This window comes from Meleagris gallopavo, chromosome 3 (genome assembly GCF_000146605.3).
Source record: "Meleagris gallopavo isolate NT-WF06-2002-E0010 breed Aviagen turkey brand Nicholas breeding stock chromosome 3, Turkey_5.1, whole genome shotgun sequence".
In the NCBI taxonomy this organism is placed as follows: domain Eukaryota; kingdom Metazoa; phylum Chordata; class Aves; order Galliformes; family Phasianidae; genus Meleagris; species Meleagris gallopavo.
Window position 1 is genome coordinate 74,560,348 of NC_015013.2, and position 14,447 is coordinate 74,574,794.

A 14,447-nucleotide genomic window follows, 5' to 3' on the forward strand; every position below is an offset into this window, starting at 1 on the left:
TTTTTTCCATGCACACGGACACAAATACTATTTTCACATCATAAAAACCAAATAGTAATTCTTTTCATTTTTGTTTCTGCACAAATTCTTTCCTACTGATAATTTACCAATTCATTTTCAATATACTAACATTTCCAGATGAATATTCACTTAAAACAACAATAACAACAAACCCCTGTTTCTACAGCTGTGCATGCATTCATTATTATTCCTCTGTTTAAAAAAATCACCACCTACGCAAAAGTAACTTTTATTTATGCAGTACAGGGATTCAGCTTCTAAACAATCTCTTCTGTAGATACATAAATAAATGTTGTTTATATGTACATTAAATTGGTTCAGAAGATGGGGACTGGGGGAGTAATGTCTCTTCTGCTCATAAAAATCCTTATTCTTGTCTCTTCTGAAATGCATCACCCACAGCCTTGCTGTGCTCACATCCACTGTCTCTAGAAAAACTCAGCAAATGGGTGCAATTTTTTTTCTGCATGGACACACCTTTGCTTCATACCCTCTTACATGTCAGAGGCCATTTTATCACACCACTCCGCTGCTGCCATCTGTTGCACAGCAACAAAATGTAACTGAATATTGGGGGGAAGGTTCAGCCACATAGCACCAACATCTCTGCCTCTGATGTCACAGGCTAACATAATAAATTAGGAAGCATTACTTTTGAAATAGCCTTCATAGATTGAAACATTTCAATACAGTAAATGTTTTTTTTCATAAGTAAAAAAATATATATAGGCATATAACTATCTTACATTTTAAAGTTGTTATGTTTGGAGCTTTTTATTTTAAAACATTATCCATATAACTGAAACTCAAGACCTTTAAAAAGAATTCAGCTAAGACAATTTTAGCGGTTAAAATTTAAATTTCCAGTCAATGCTACATACATAGATTATCTCTGAAGTGAGTTGAGAGTGCTAGGAACTATTGTAGCATATTTCCTCTGAGTTATCTTTGTCATTGTTTCAAATCAGAATGACTGTTCTTTTAACATATTTTACTCTAAACTTACCTAGGAAGTCTATGTACACTTCTTTCCTATGCATGGATGCATGGACCTAGTTGTATGAAATATACCTGGTCTACATGATCTAATTACATGTATAAATTTTTTGTGTAACTTGGAAATTTACACTGACAAATAAGAGCCAATTGTTAGGCATTGAATAGATAAATATTAATTTTACACGCAGTTTTTCTAAACAGTTTATTAAAATAAGAAGAATAAGCATTGAGTCTTTAATTTGTAATGCTGTAATGTTCACTGATAGCACTAATACTAATTACTTTAAAAAAAGAAAAAGAAAAAGAAAGAAATATGACTAAGATGATATGGAAGATATGAAAGTACCTTTCAAATTAATAGGTGTATTACCATGCTTTTCCATGCTGTATATCTGCAAATCCATGACAGTGACTACACATACAAGCAAATGAAAGCAGCTGACCACGTACCCACACACCTTGGCAGAGGTGCACTCCATACTCGTCGGCCACCGCCAAGACAGATAATCTCTGAAGTTCCTTCTAAACGATATCCAGATGAACAGGAGTATGTCAGAGTATCTCCCACTCCAAAATTAAATCCTACTCTGTTAGCAAATTGAGGGATTCCTGGATCTTCACAAGGTTCAAGATTATACTCTGAAAATAAGAGAGCAAGTCAGCTCTTGTATGAGGGAAAACTACTTGTGTTTTCTATCAGACCTTTTTGTAACCTCACAATCTAGTAAGTTCTGTAAATTTCCACCTGATCTTTAGTACAGATTTCAGATTTAAAAACAAAATGAATGCACGAGTGTTACACTGGCCATTTTACTGCATTTAAAAGTTAAAATAGTGACTGAATGCACATTTTTCAGATGTATAACCCAAAATGGTTTTTAGAGCCATATATATTTCCCACACATGTAGAATGAATGAAAACAATGGTATAGGATAAGAGCCTAAATGACTGACTCTTGGGCTCATGTGGAATTTCACTAACTGAAATTAGACCAGTTCTATTTCTTCCCCTTGCTTAATAATGTTTCTTAGAGTTTACTGTTATCTTATTTATCATATAGAATAAATATATCCACAAAGATATAGAGATTTTTTGAATTAAAACTTCTGTGCTTTAGAAACAAATTATGCTATGATTCAGTATATTCATTTATCAACATTACTTCAGTTTTAAACATCTTTTATAGATTTATATATCAGGAAAATTTATTTATCAGGAAGAAGACATTCCAAGTATCCCCTTACCAGAAAAAGAAATGTTAAATCCTTCATATGATATTGAAAAATCTGATATAAAGCGCAACTGGGCTCTAAAATTTCCGTAGAGACCAGCATTGATTGGTGAAGGAAGCTCTGAGCCAGTCAGACGTGCTAATGGCTGTGTGAAACTGCCATTTTCTGTTATTAGTAAGTAGTCATGATGATCTTCCAGATGAAAGGTGTAAAAGGTGAACTGCACACCTATTAAAAAAAGCAGAATTAATTTACATCTCATTCTGATAACTTACAAGTAATTAAGACACTGATTAAATTCATGCATTTGATTATGAAATAAGGTTCATAACATGAAGGTATTCCACTATTGTCCACATGTGTAGAAATAAGATCAGGAAAGCCAAGGAACAGATAGAGCTGAACTTGGTGAGGGAAGGGAGAAATAACAAGAAGGTACATAGCTAGGAGGAGACAGATCAAGGAGAGTGTTCCCCCTCTGATAAACGAGGACAGAGAAATGACTTCCTCAGACATGGAAAAAGCTAAAGTGCTCAGTAAGTTCTTTGCCTCGGTCTTCATTGGTGGTCAGGCTCCTCCCCGTGTCTGCCAGGACCCTGAAGCTCCAGTGTGGGTGAGAGGAGCACATTCCGTCCTACTGTAACAGTGGAACAAATCTGAGACCTCCTCATGAAACTCATGGACGGTATATAAGTCCATGAGGCCAGATAATATCCATCCTAGCTTTTCAAGAGAGATAGATGACGTGGCTGCCAAGCTGCTCTCCATCATATTTGAAAAATCGTGGCGATCTTGTGAAGTCCTAGTGACTGGAAAAAGAGAAACATTACTCCCATTTTTAAGAAAGGAAGAAAAGATGACCCAAGGAACTACAAACCACTGGGTCTCACCACTGTGCCTGGGAAGATCACGGAGTAGATCCTCCTAGAAGCAATGTTAAGACAAAGAGGTGATTTGAGACAGCCAGCATGCCTTCACCAAAGGCAGATCTTGCATAACCAATCTGGTGGCCTTTTATGATAGACTGATGGCTTTGGTGAGCAGGGAAAGGGCAACTGATGTCATCTACCTGGACTTCTGCAAAGTCTTTGACATGGTCCCTCACCACACCCTTCTGTCTAAAATGGGGAGGTGTGGATTTGAAGGATGGAGTGTTCAATCCATTAAAAATTGGTTGTCTGGTCACAGCCAAAGTTTTGTGATCAATGGTTCTATGTCTGGGTTGAGGTTGGTCACAAGCAGTGTTCCCCGAGGCTCGGTCTCAGGACCAGTGCTCTTCAACTTCTTCATCAATGACATAGACGATGGAATCAAGTGCACCCTCAGCAAGTTTGCAGACAACTCCAAGCTGAGTGGTGTAGTCAGTACACTGGAGGAAAGGGAAGCCATCCAGAGGGACCTAGAAAGGCTGGAGAAGTGTGCCCTTGTGAAAATAATGAAGTTCAACAAGGCCAGGTGCAATGCGTTGCACTTGGGTCAGGGCAATCCCAGGTGTTTATACAGACTGGGTGAAGAACTACTTGAGAGCAGCCTTGCAGAGAAGGACTTGAGGTTCCTGGTGGACAAGAAGTTGGACACGAGCCAGCAGCATGTACTTACAGCCCAGAAGGTCAACTGTGTTCCAGGCTGCATTAAAAAAGGGGTAGCCAGCAGGAAGAGGGAGGTGATTATCCCCCTCTACACAGATGAGGCTCTCATGAGGTCCCATCTGGAGTACTGCATCCAGGCCTGGGGCCCCCAAAAGAAAAAAGTCACAGAGCTCTTGAAATGAGTCCAGAGGAGGGCCACTAAGATGATCAGAGGGCGGGAGCACTTCCCCTATGTATAATCAACGAAAATACAGGTGTTATAATTAACAAATATACAAGAGAGTTTGGCTAAGCAGGTTATTACACCCAAAAGAATAGATAGAAGGCTTACTCTTGTCCTGGGCTCACTAGAAAACTCCGAAAGGAGGAATTTCTAGAAAAAGATCCTCCCCCACTGGTAGTCAGCTCTTATAAGGGGTCTAGGAGAGGCAGAGCCAAGCTCCACACCTTCTGGCAGCACAGGTGAATTGCCTTCACCTCTGCTCCCAGGGCTGACCCATTGCTCACCTCAGGGGATCAATCAGAGCTTCAGGCCGTGATTCAGTAGTTCCCATACACCCTACGAAGACAGGCTGAGGGAACTGGGCTTATTTAGCTTGGAAAAAAAGAAGGCTTGTGGGAGACCTCATTGCTTTCTTCCAATACTTGAAAGGAGCATATAAATAGGAGGGGGAATAGCTGTTTACAATAGTGCATACTGACAGGACAAGGGTGAATGGTTTTAAACTAAGATAGGGGAGGTTTAGGTTAAATATTAGGAGAAAGTTTTTCACACAGGGGGTGGTGACACACTGGAACAGGCCCAAGGAGGTTATGAATGCCCCATCCCTAGATGCATTCAAGGCCAGGCTGGATGTGGCTCTGGGCAGCCTGGTCTGCTGGTTGGCAACCCTGCGCATAGCAGGGGTTTGAAACTTGATTGGTCCTTTTCAACCTAGGCCATTCCATGATTCTGTTATTCTATGATATTCATTCTCCTAAACTGACTGACAACAACTTGGAAGAAATCACACACTGAATTCGGAATCATAGGCAAATTACATCACTTTGAGATTGACAAAGATGTAAAATGTATTTTTTAAATTGTATTTTTACATAGTATATAGTGTTGAGATGATATGAAAAGACAGAACTGGACAAAAATGTGATATATACAGAAGAAGCTGAAATTTGGGCCACAGTCATTGCATTTATTGCAATTCAAATTAATTTTGGCCTATTCATGCATGAATAACTGTAATAAAAAAATCAGAAATGCAAATATAGTTTTATGACAAGAAATCAAAACATTGGAATTCCTATGAATTCACTAAATTTTTTTCAAACCCTGTATTCAAATTTCAACTCCAATGAATGCTTCAGTCAATGTTCTAGATTGCTATGACATTTCTAAGCAAAACCCCAAGGTATATAGTAACAGTAGTTGTACAATTCGTTTCCTGCAGAAAATGTTCTCATCAACTTAATGTTATCTCCAGAGTAATTTTTAAAGTTATGCTCAAGTTCCTTCTCATTTTGCCTCAAGTCCTCACCTCTCAAATTCTTTTCTTTTTAATAAAAGAAAAGAATAAATAGAATAAATAAAGAGAATAAAGAGAATAAATTCTTGACTAAAGACACGAATTCATAACACTATAATGTCATTTTTTAATATTACAATATGAGCATTGAGGGAGGGGTAAATTAGTTGTTCCATTAGTTAACTGCCTAAAATATACCACTGACACTCCACTAACTTCACTTCAGTATACATTAAATTACACGCCACCTACAAACAAAATGCAAGAATTAATGTCAAGATAGATGCTTAGTTTTATCTTCAGAAATAGTACCAATGTTCCATTATTCTGGTTAACAAAATAAAACACAAAAAATAATTTCAATTTTTTAATGAACACCCTACAATCTTAAAACTAGTTCACAAGCATACGAATGAAAAATCATTCCAGAGTTCTGCAAGTTTAATTTATTAAAATAGTAAAATGAAAACATATAAATATATGCTGCCGATAATATTATTGAAAACAGTTTTTGTGCATGTAGAAGCAGCATTTCTTAGCAATACAACATATGCAGACTGTCACTTGCTATTCAGTAGCAGTAATATGAAGTTGTAACACAAAAATGTGTGTTTTAAAAGTACCTCACAATATTGTGTGGTGACACGTTACATAAATTTTCTTGGTAGTCTGACATTAAACTGCTATATTTTGTAAAAGGAAACAGTCTAAACAAAATATTATATATAAAAATAAATTGTATCATTAGTCAGTAGCCAATACAAGATACTCCTTGACATTCTGAAGTACAAATTATATTAGACATGAAATAGAATAGAAAATAATATTCCGAGAACAGTTTCCTCCATTTTAAAATTACCTGCTTATTTGTGATTATTTTGCAATCACTTTTTGTAAGTGGTAATTAGGCCATCTAACACTGATATCTACCTTCAACAAATAAGTAACCTTCTTTTTAAAAGCTTCTGTTTCTCATTAGTTCTTTAGTTATTAGTTCTTGTTATCACTCTAAATGTTCTCTTGAGTTGTTTTTTTTTTTTCTACCAGTTAAAAACATTTCTAAACCATATTATTCCTTGAATCCATAGATGTATAATGAGCTATCATTTACATGCTGGCACCCTCAAAAACTACCTCAGTAAACTGAAACCATTAATTTTCTTCAAAATAAAAAGATTTTCCAAGCATTTCCTTGTAGACAACTACTCAGAATGTAAAATTTTGCATGATAAGAGATATATTTTAAACCTTTCCCCTCTCATTATTTTCACTTCTTCTTATGCCATAACATGAATAACATTCTCAATTCTTCATTTCAAGTTCTTCTATTGATTAGAAGTCTAAATATCAGGGACTATTTCTGGCTAATATTTCTCTAAGCTAAGGCACTTCCACGTACATAAAGAAAATATTCATCCTCTTTCACCTATATGGATTAATGTACACACATCCCACTGTCTGTTATTTGAACTGTAATAATTCAGGGACTTATTGTTCTGCAAAAAGCATTAGGCTCTCCTTAAGCCTCGTACACATCTAGAATTCTAGGAATTACTAGAATCAAATAAATTAAAAGACAAATCAGCAATAAAATTTCTAGTTCCCTTTGGCTAACCAAAATCTATAATTTGCATGTGTAGCATAGAATATCAACTTATATATATTAAAAATAAAAACCAAAATACTGACATATTTACCTTTACCATGGGTAACATCCACAGTCCATGTACAGTTCAGTGAATTTGGATAAAGTTCTGGATAACCAGGGGATAAAATTGTCCCACTAGGTCCTCTAACATCTCCACCACATAAGGCTAGAAGTAATAATAAATATTAATATTAATAAAATAAAATTTACATATGAGAAAAAAAGTAAGAAAACAATCTTTTTAAATGTTCTTGATTTAAAACTACTTAAAAATAGCTGGTCAAATAATTCAGCAGTCCCAAATACAGTCCTTCTTACGCTATACGAATGAAAATAAAAACAGTGAAGAGTTAACATACTTTTTAATATTCATTAAGAAAATAAAAATTGGGTTTCCTTAGCTGTTTTTTCCACAATCCCGTGTGAGTGTGTAAAAATCAGAAGTTCAACAGGAAGATGAAAGCAAAAGATAACGTGCCAAACAATAACACTTTAGCCAGGAGCTAAAGTGGATGCCACAGAATGGTTTGGAGAGAATATCCTGAATGTACTCTGCCTTACAGTGCACCTAAGCATACATTACTTTCAAGAAAAAACATGGTTTTATGCATTTTAATAATACTGTGGAATTAATTTTTTTTTTAATAAAAGTCCATGAATTTTCAGAATTTGGTTACTAAGTTACTACTCTGCAAATCAGCTGTTTTTAAAGCCGTACACATTTAAAAAGAGCTTTCTTGTAGAGCAGAAATGAAAACTGGATTTTGTTACTATACACTTCATTGTATATTCCAGGATACATTAAGAATGTGGAAAGATGTAAATATAAGTTCTTGATCTTCATTGTCTTAAATGGAGAGAGAAGACAGAAACAAACTCAACACCACTCAGAGCCTAAGATTAGTGGGAACCCTGCTCCACTTAAGAGAAAAAGATTATCATAGACATCTAAATAATCTTTCTTCTTGAAAATCACTAAATAGCATAACAAAAATCAGTTACACAGAACTCTTTCTTCACAAGTATTAGTAGTTGTATTTATATGTACTTCAGAACTATTAACCACTTTATCAGGAAATCTATATATCTTTCAGCATGTTCAAGTTAGAGAGCTCGAAGCGAATTGTCAAAGCTTCTCTAGGATTCCATAATAGCAATGCAGTTGCACTATTAACTCATCTTTTTGTATTGATGTAGTGTTGTTTTTGTGGTTGTTTTTTTCCTCCTATGTGTTTCTTTTATGTCAGTTTGGAATTGTTTAGGATGATAACTGATCAATAGATGTTATAGCGATAAAGGTTTCTATTAATTATATCCTCTAGATTTTCTTCCTATTTGTATACACATTGGATGAAAATAAATAATTAGATAACATCCAGTTTTGCCTAACTAAATTCATTTGGTAGTTATAGTTAACCACTTTGTGTTTGAAAGCTACATTAATCTTGGTAGTCTCATAATTTCTTTCTGTTTGCCATTTTCCTTGTCAACATTCTAGTCTTTTTGGCCAAGTGCTAAGCTGGAAAGCTGGAGATTCACTACCACTTGGAATAGAATATTTCAGAAACACTGTTACTGAATCTTATCTTATTTGCCACAGGGAAATGATGTCCTAACGCATTCACTTTCTTCCTCGGTTCTCTAATGAAGAATGAGGTAATGACTGTCCATTGATCAGACATTAGGAAAATAGAATCAGGGCTATGACAGCACATTATTGCAGATTTTAGAGATTTACTCTGTAAATACTTTAGGTCAGTGCCATCTAAAAGAAAATGTAATCGTTTTTTATAATCATGGGATACAGTCCAAATAAATAATGTATTTTACAGTAGTTGTTTGGGAAACTGTTCAAGAGCACAAGTGGTGAAAAAATGTCTATGGCATTCACTCTAACTCTATGAAGGTTAGCAGATGGAAAACAATGGCATCAAGGGACCAGCATGTTACAGAACAAAACCAAGTTGACAGATCTGAAATACAAAATGTGCACTGGTCCTGATAAGATGTGAAACATTCAAAACATATAATATCACTACTAGTATCTGATTCTTTCAGAATGCAAAGGAAAACAGAAACAGATTAAAATAAAAACAGAATAAACTCCATTTTTTCAGTTTCTACAAGGAGTATTCTTTTTACTTTGATTATACAGAGATGGAGGATAGGTCTAAAAGTAGAATGAATAAATAACCAGCACTAGAATAACTTGTGCACTAGCACTAGTTCTAATATGGAAAATGGAGTACATGAAACATGTTCCTTTTATACTTTATGATGTTATGAACACAGTTAATCAATTTCTTTATTATGCAAGAAGAACAGCTGAATTGAGAGGTCTAAATCTATTTTTTTTCCACTACTATGTTTTGTCAGAAGGACAAAGTAAAAAATAACAAGAAATAAAGCAAACAAAAATTAGAAGTGACTATGTAACACAGATACCTGAATGTATAGTATAAAGCATCTCTACAGCAATGTGGTGATCAGACACTATGTGACAGGTTACAAAGTAACTTTCGGATATCTGTGATTGAAGATTAAAATTTAACAGTGGAGTTTAGTAGCTAAGAAAGTCATTTAAGTTAAATAAGATTTTTACAGCATTGGATTTTACAGCTGAAGACCATCTTTTGTTGTAAGGAAAAATACTGCATTCCCTTTGCTCAGCAACATAATAATTCACAATGAAAAGAAGCAACAAGGAAGTCTACATAGGAAAATAGCCCTTTATTCTTTGGCCCTAAGAATTTTAGAAACTTTATTAAGCCTATATGTAATTGTCTCAGTAAGAGGCCACGTTTCATCCCTGAAATACACCATAGTATCCAATACTGTCATTCATAAAATTATCAACTTTCATTTTCATTTCAGATCCTATTTCATTCTAATATAAAATTATTATGGAAAATAACTCTTCCAATGCCAGAAATAGACTAAATGTGGTCATGGTTCATTTTTACCTAGTTGGTCTTATAACTGTCATTACGTTCATTTCTTTCATGGGGTTTCACTTGGGAGTACTGGCAAAACATAACAGCATCACTGGCTTTAATTGTTTCACTTACATGAGCCAAACTTTCCAAATAAATTCTTAAAAGATACATTATCTGTCACTATGTTCAAGGTATTACCAATTGTAAGTATTGATCTGTCTTATCAGTGTTACTGCAATACACAAACATATTGCTAAGACATTTCACACTAGATTATGAAAGCAGTTAATAAGCAAGGAAGATGACATTTCATTCAGTTGTTTGTTTTTAATGTCTGTCCTATTTTTTAAATATTTATGTTTGCTGCAGAAGTCAGTCTGTATAATCTGCTCCTGCAGAGGTCAATGTGTATAAAAGTTTATCAATTCTTTGTAGAAGAACAACTTACCCCTTCAATTTAGTATTTTATAACATTAAATGAAATTCAACATCCACTAATTATGTTCTCTGTCATCTGAGGTCTTCAAATAAGTTTTATAACCTACTTAGAACTAGTTTATTTAGATATAACTGAAGTCTGCTTCAGAAGCAATAAGGGCATAATAATAATATGAAGATATTGAATGTGAGAAAAAGGGAGGTCATCATATCCAAGAGAGACAGAAGAATATAAAGAGAATGTATTGGTTATTTTATGAGAAGCAAGAGAATATAATATACATTATATATAAATACTTGTTTCCATGTATTTCAGCATGTTTTTGAAAACAATACAGAAAGAAAAAAAAATTAAATCACTATTTCTTTTCTAACTAAAATTATATCACCTACCGAAAAACTAACATACTGTGCTTATTCTCACTTGTATAAAGAAAGAGAAAATACATATAAGAAAACACATTAAAAAAAAAAGTTCTTTTCAGTTATATCAATTTGATGCAAAGTAAGTGAAAATGATTTATTTTACATTGTGATGGGGTAGGTAAAAAAAAAACATTTCTAATTGATTAATAATAATTATTAGTTTTACAAATGGTTTCAAGCATCAGCAAGGAAGACTAGTAACATACTAGAATTACAAAATGGAAAGATAAACCTACTAATATATATATGTTTGTATGTATATAAACCTATATGCGAGTAAACATGCACAGAAGTCCCATTACATTCCGTCACTTAATTGACTCCAACTAAAATCTATTTCTAGCATGATTTTCACTTACTAAATAATTTTATAATATAACATACTTAAAAAAATTGAAATAGTGTGTTACAATTTGAATCATGTACTGTGCTTCGCGTCATTTAATAACACTGAATATCTGCAGGGTTTTTTGTTTGTTTGTTTGTTTGTTTTATCAGGTTTCATTTCAACAAAATTATTGTTTCTGTTTTAGAAATGTATGAACGTAAATAATGTAACACCTCTTCCAGAACATCTAGATAGGTTCCTCATGATACCACACAACTCATATTTAGGGCATCTACTCTCAATGAAAGTGTTAAATGTTTTCCATTTTGTTATTATGATTATTATTATTATTTGCTGATGTTCCCTATTAATTTTCTTAAGTAAATTCTGATCAAGTAGAATGCTAATATTTATTCCTAATTCAAATACATAATAAGAATTATTAAGTACTCAATTTCATGTTATTGTGAAAGGAATGGAAATCACTTTACACATAATTAAGTACTTTTACTACAATTATCTTGTCATGTTTAATGGGATTAATACAATACTTCATATATTGTTAAAATAAGTTTCCTCGCAAATATTCAAAACTTAAAATCAAATTTCTGTCACAATTTTCCAACAGAAAATACATGATAAGACAATTGCCAGCTAAGTACTGGGAAGAGAATACAGTAAAAAATTCAAGGAGATCCATACAGATAGGTACTCAGTAAATCACACGTAAATATGTCAATGTAAAACAAGTAGTATTTTTTCTAAGCAAAGCTCAAAACCATGCATTTTTTTTTCTTAAGCACAATTATTTTAACAAGTGTTCTTTGAAAATATGGGGTATATTTCTTTGCATGTTTCTTTTCTTAGCTATTGTGCTCCATCTTTATTGAAATATTGAAAAATAAATAAATGTACACAGTAATAGAGATTTTTGTCTAGTCCAGGTGGATTATAAAAAAAAAAAGCTATGAGGCTTGAGACATGAGACAAGAAGGAAAAAAAGGCAAAATGGTGATGTAGGCCTACATCATCACTTTTTCTGAAAAGACATAAAAAAGCTTGCCAATCCAAAAATTTGCAATATTTCACATAAAATACTGTTAAAGCATTTTACTAAAAGTCTAAAATTTACTAAATTTATAATGGCTGTTTAAAGATAAGTATTACTCTTCATTCTTCAAAGAAACTTTGGTTTTCTTGTTGAATTTTAACATAGACTTGTTCTCCAGAAAACTGAAAATAATTCAACTACTGAATTAAGAAACTCAACTAGACCACAGCTATAACTGTTCTGCGGTCCTGTATGTGAGAAGCTGAATATATATTCCTTGAACATTTGCCTTTAAAAAATGAGCAGAAGTAGATAATAGAATCATGGAATACTTTGAGATGGGGAAGACCTATAAGGATCACCAAGTCCACTATACTGATCAACTCAGAATCAGAGAATCACAGGAGTTGGAAGGGACCTCAAGAGATCAAGTCCAACTCCTCTGCTAAAGCAGGTACCCTGCAATAAGTCTCACAGGTAGGCATCCGGATGGGTCTTGAATATCTCTACAGAAGGAGACTCCGTAATCTCTCTGGGCAACCCCTTCCAGTGCTCTGTCACCCATACCATAAAGATGATCTTCTGTATGTTAGAATGGAACTTCCTGTGTTCAAGTTTTAGGCCATTACATTGCACTCTATTACATTACACTCCATTAAATTACACTACTGAGAAGAGCCTGGCCTCATCCATTTGTCTCCCACCTCCCTGTAGATATTTATTAACATTATCAGATCCCCTCTCAGTCTTCTTTTCCCAAGGCTAAACAGACCAGATTACTCAGCCTTCCCTCATACAGGACGTGCTCCATGCCCTCTGTCATCTTTGTGGCCATCTGCAGGACTCCTTCTAGGAAATCAATGTCTGTTTTGAACTGGGAAACCCAGAACTGGACACAGTTTTCTAAATGTCTAAGGGCAGAGAAGAAGAGTACCACCATCTCTCTCTATTTGCTGGCCACACTCTTTTTAATGCAGCCAGGACACTGTTGCACTTCTTTGGCTAAAAGGGTACGCGGCTGGCTCATGGCCAACCTGTTGTCCACTAGGACCCCCACGTCCTTACCTACAGTGCTCCTCTCCAGCAGGTCAGCCCCTAATCTGTATTGATACATGCAGTTATTCCTCCTCAGGTACAAGATTCTACACTTATCCCTGTTAAACCTCAGCAGGTTCCAACCTGCCAAACTGACTCAGGCCCAACAAAAACAATATATCTAAGAACACTGTCCAAGTGCTTCATGAACTCTGTGCAGTGATCACTGCGCTGGGAATCTTATTCCAGTCCCTGACCACCCTCCTGGTGAAGAACCTGTTTCTAATATTCAACCTTATTCTTCTCTGATGCAGCTTCATGATGTTCACTTGAATCTATTACTGTCATCAGGGAGCGAAGATCAGTACCTGCCTCTTCAATCTCCCCTTGAGGAAGTTGTGGACTGACATGAGGCCACCCCTCAGCTTTCTCTAGTCTGAACAAACAAAGTTACTTCATCCTCTCCTGCTCAGTCCTGTCCTTTAGAAATTCTATATCTTTGTGGACATCCTTTGGACATTTTCTAACAGTTTTATTTCCTTATTGATACTGCTATTGTCAAAAAATGTTAGACAGTTCTAATTTATTTTTTTTAAGAAGTGCTTTGCTGTTATGTATGTATATTTGTGATTGTATATGTGAATGTATATGTTTGCATACACAAAGCAATGCGAAATGGTACACAGAGTAATATGTGCCTTGTCTACACAGATTCACATAAAAATCCAAATGAAGGAAATGAACAATGAAATCTTTCATGTGCATCAATCATCCATATATGAACAAATTATACAGCTTGCAGTAATGACACACTTATCCCCTGAGGTCAGTCTTTATTGATGGAGACAGCCAGTTTGTTTGCTTATTTTTAAACTACTAGTCTCAGTATACTCTAAATGTTCCTGAAGATAATGAAGTGTGACTTCCCCAGTAAGTTTTTTGTGATGCTTATCTGTGTAATATCCAAACACCTCATGTAAAAAATGAGTTGACAGTCCTACAAAAGTTAGAATCATAGTTAATGCAATCTCATACTCTGAGGAAAAATAGATTCTAAAAAGTCTTTTTTTTGTTTGTTTCCTTTTTATATGCCTCTGTTATTCATGAGTTGTAGTGTTTTGTCTGAACAATTATTGCTACAAGATGTAATTACACACACACACACACACATATATATATATAATGTATATATATATATATATATATATATATATATATATATA

At 34.5% G+C, this 14,447-nt stretch overlaps 1 long non-coding RNA gene across 1 annotated transcript; it reads right to left on the reverse strand.

The window, feature by feature from the left end:
- Positions 1-1,481: 1,481 nt before the first annotated feature.
- Positions 1,482-7,161, reverse strand: LOC104910420. Its single transcript, XR_793058.2, has 3 exons — positions 7,060-7,161; positions 2,266-2,481; positions 1,482-1,659 (listed from the first exon to the last, which is right to left on the reverse strand). It is a non-coding gene; the product is annotated as an uncharacterized LOC104910420 (long non-coding RNA).
- Positions 7,162-14,447: the final 7,286 nt, after the last annotated feature.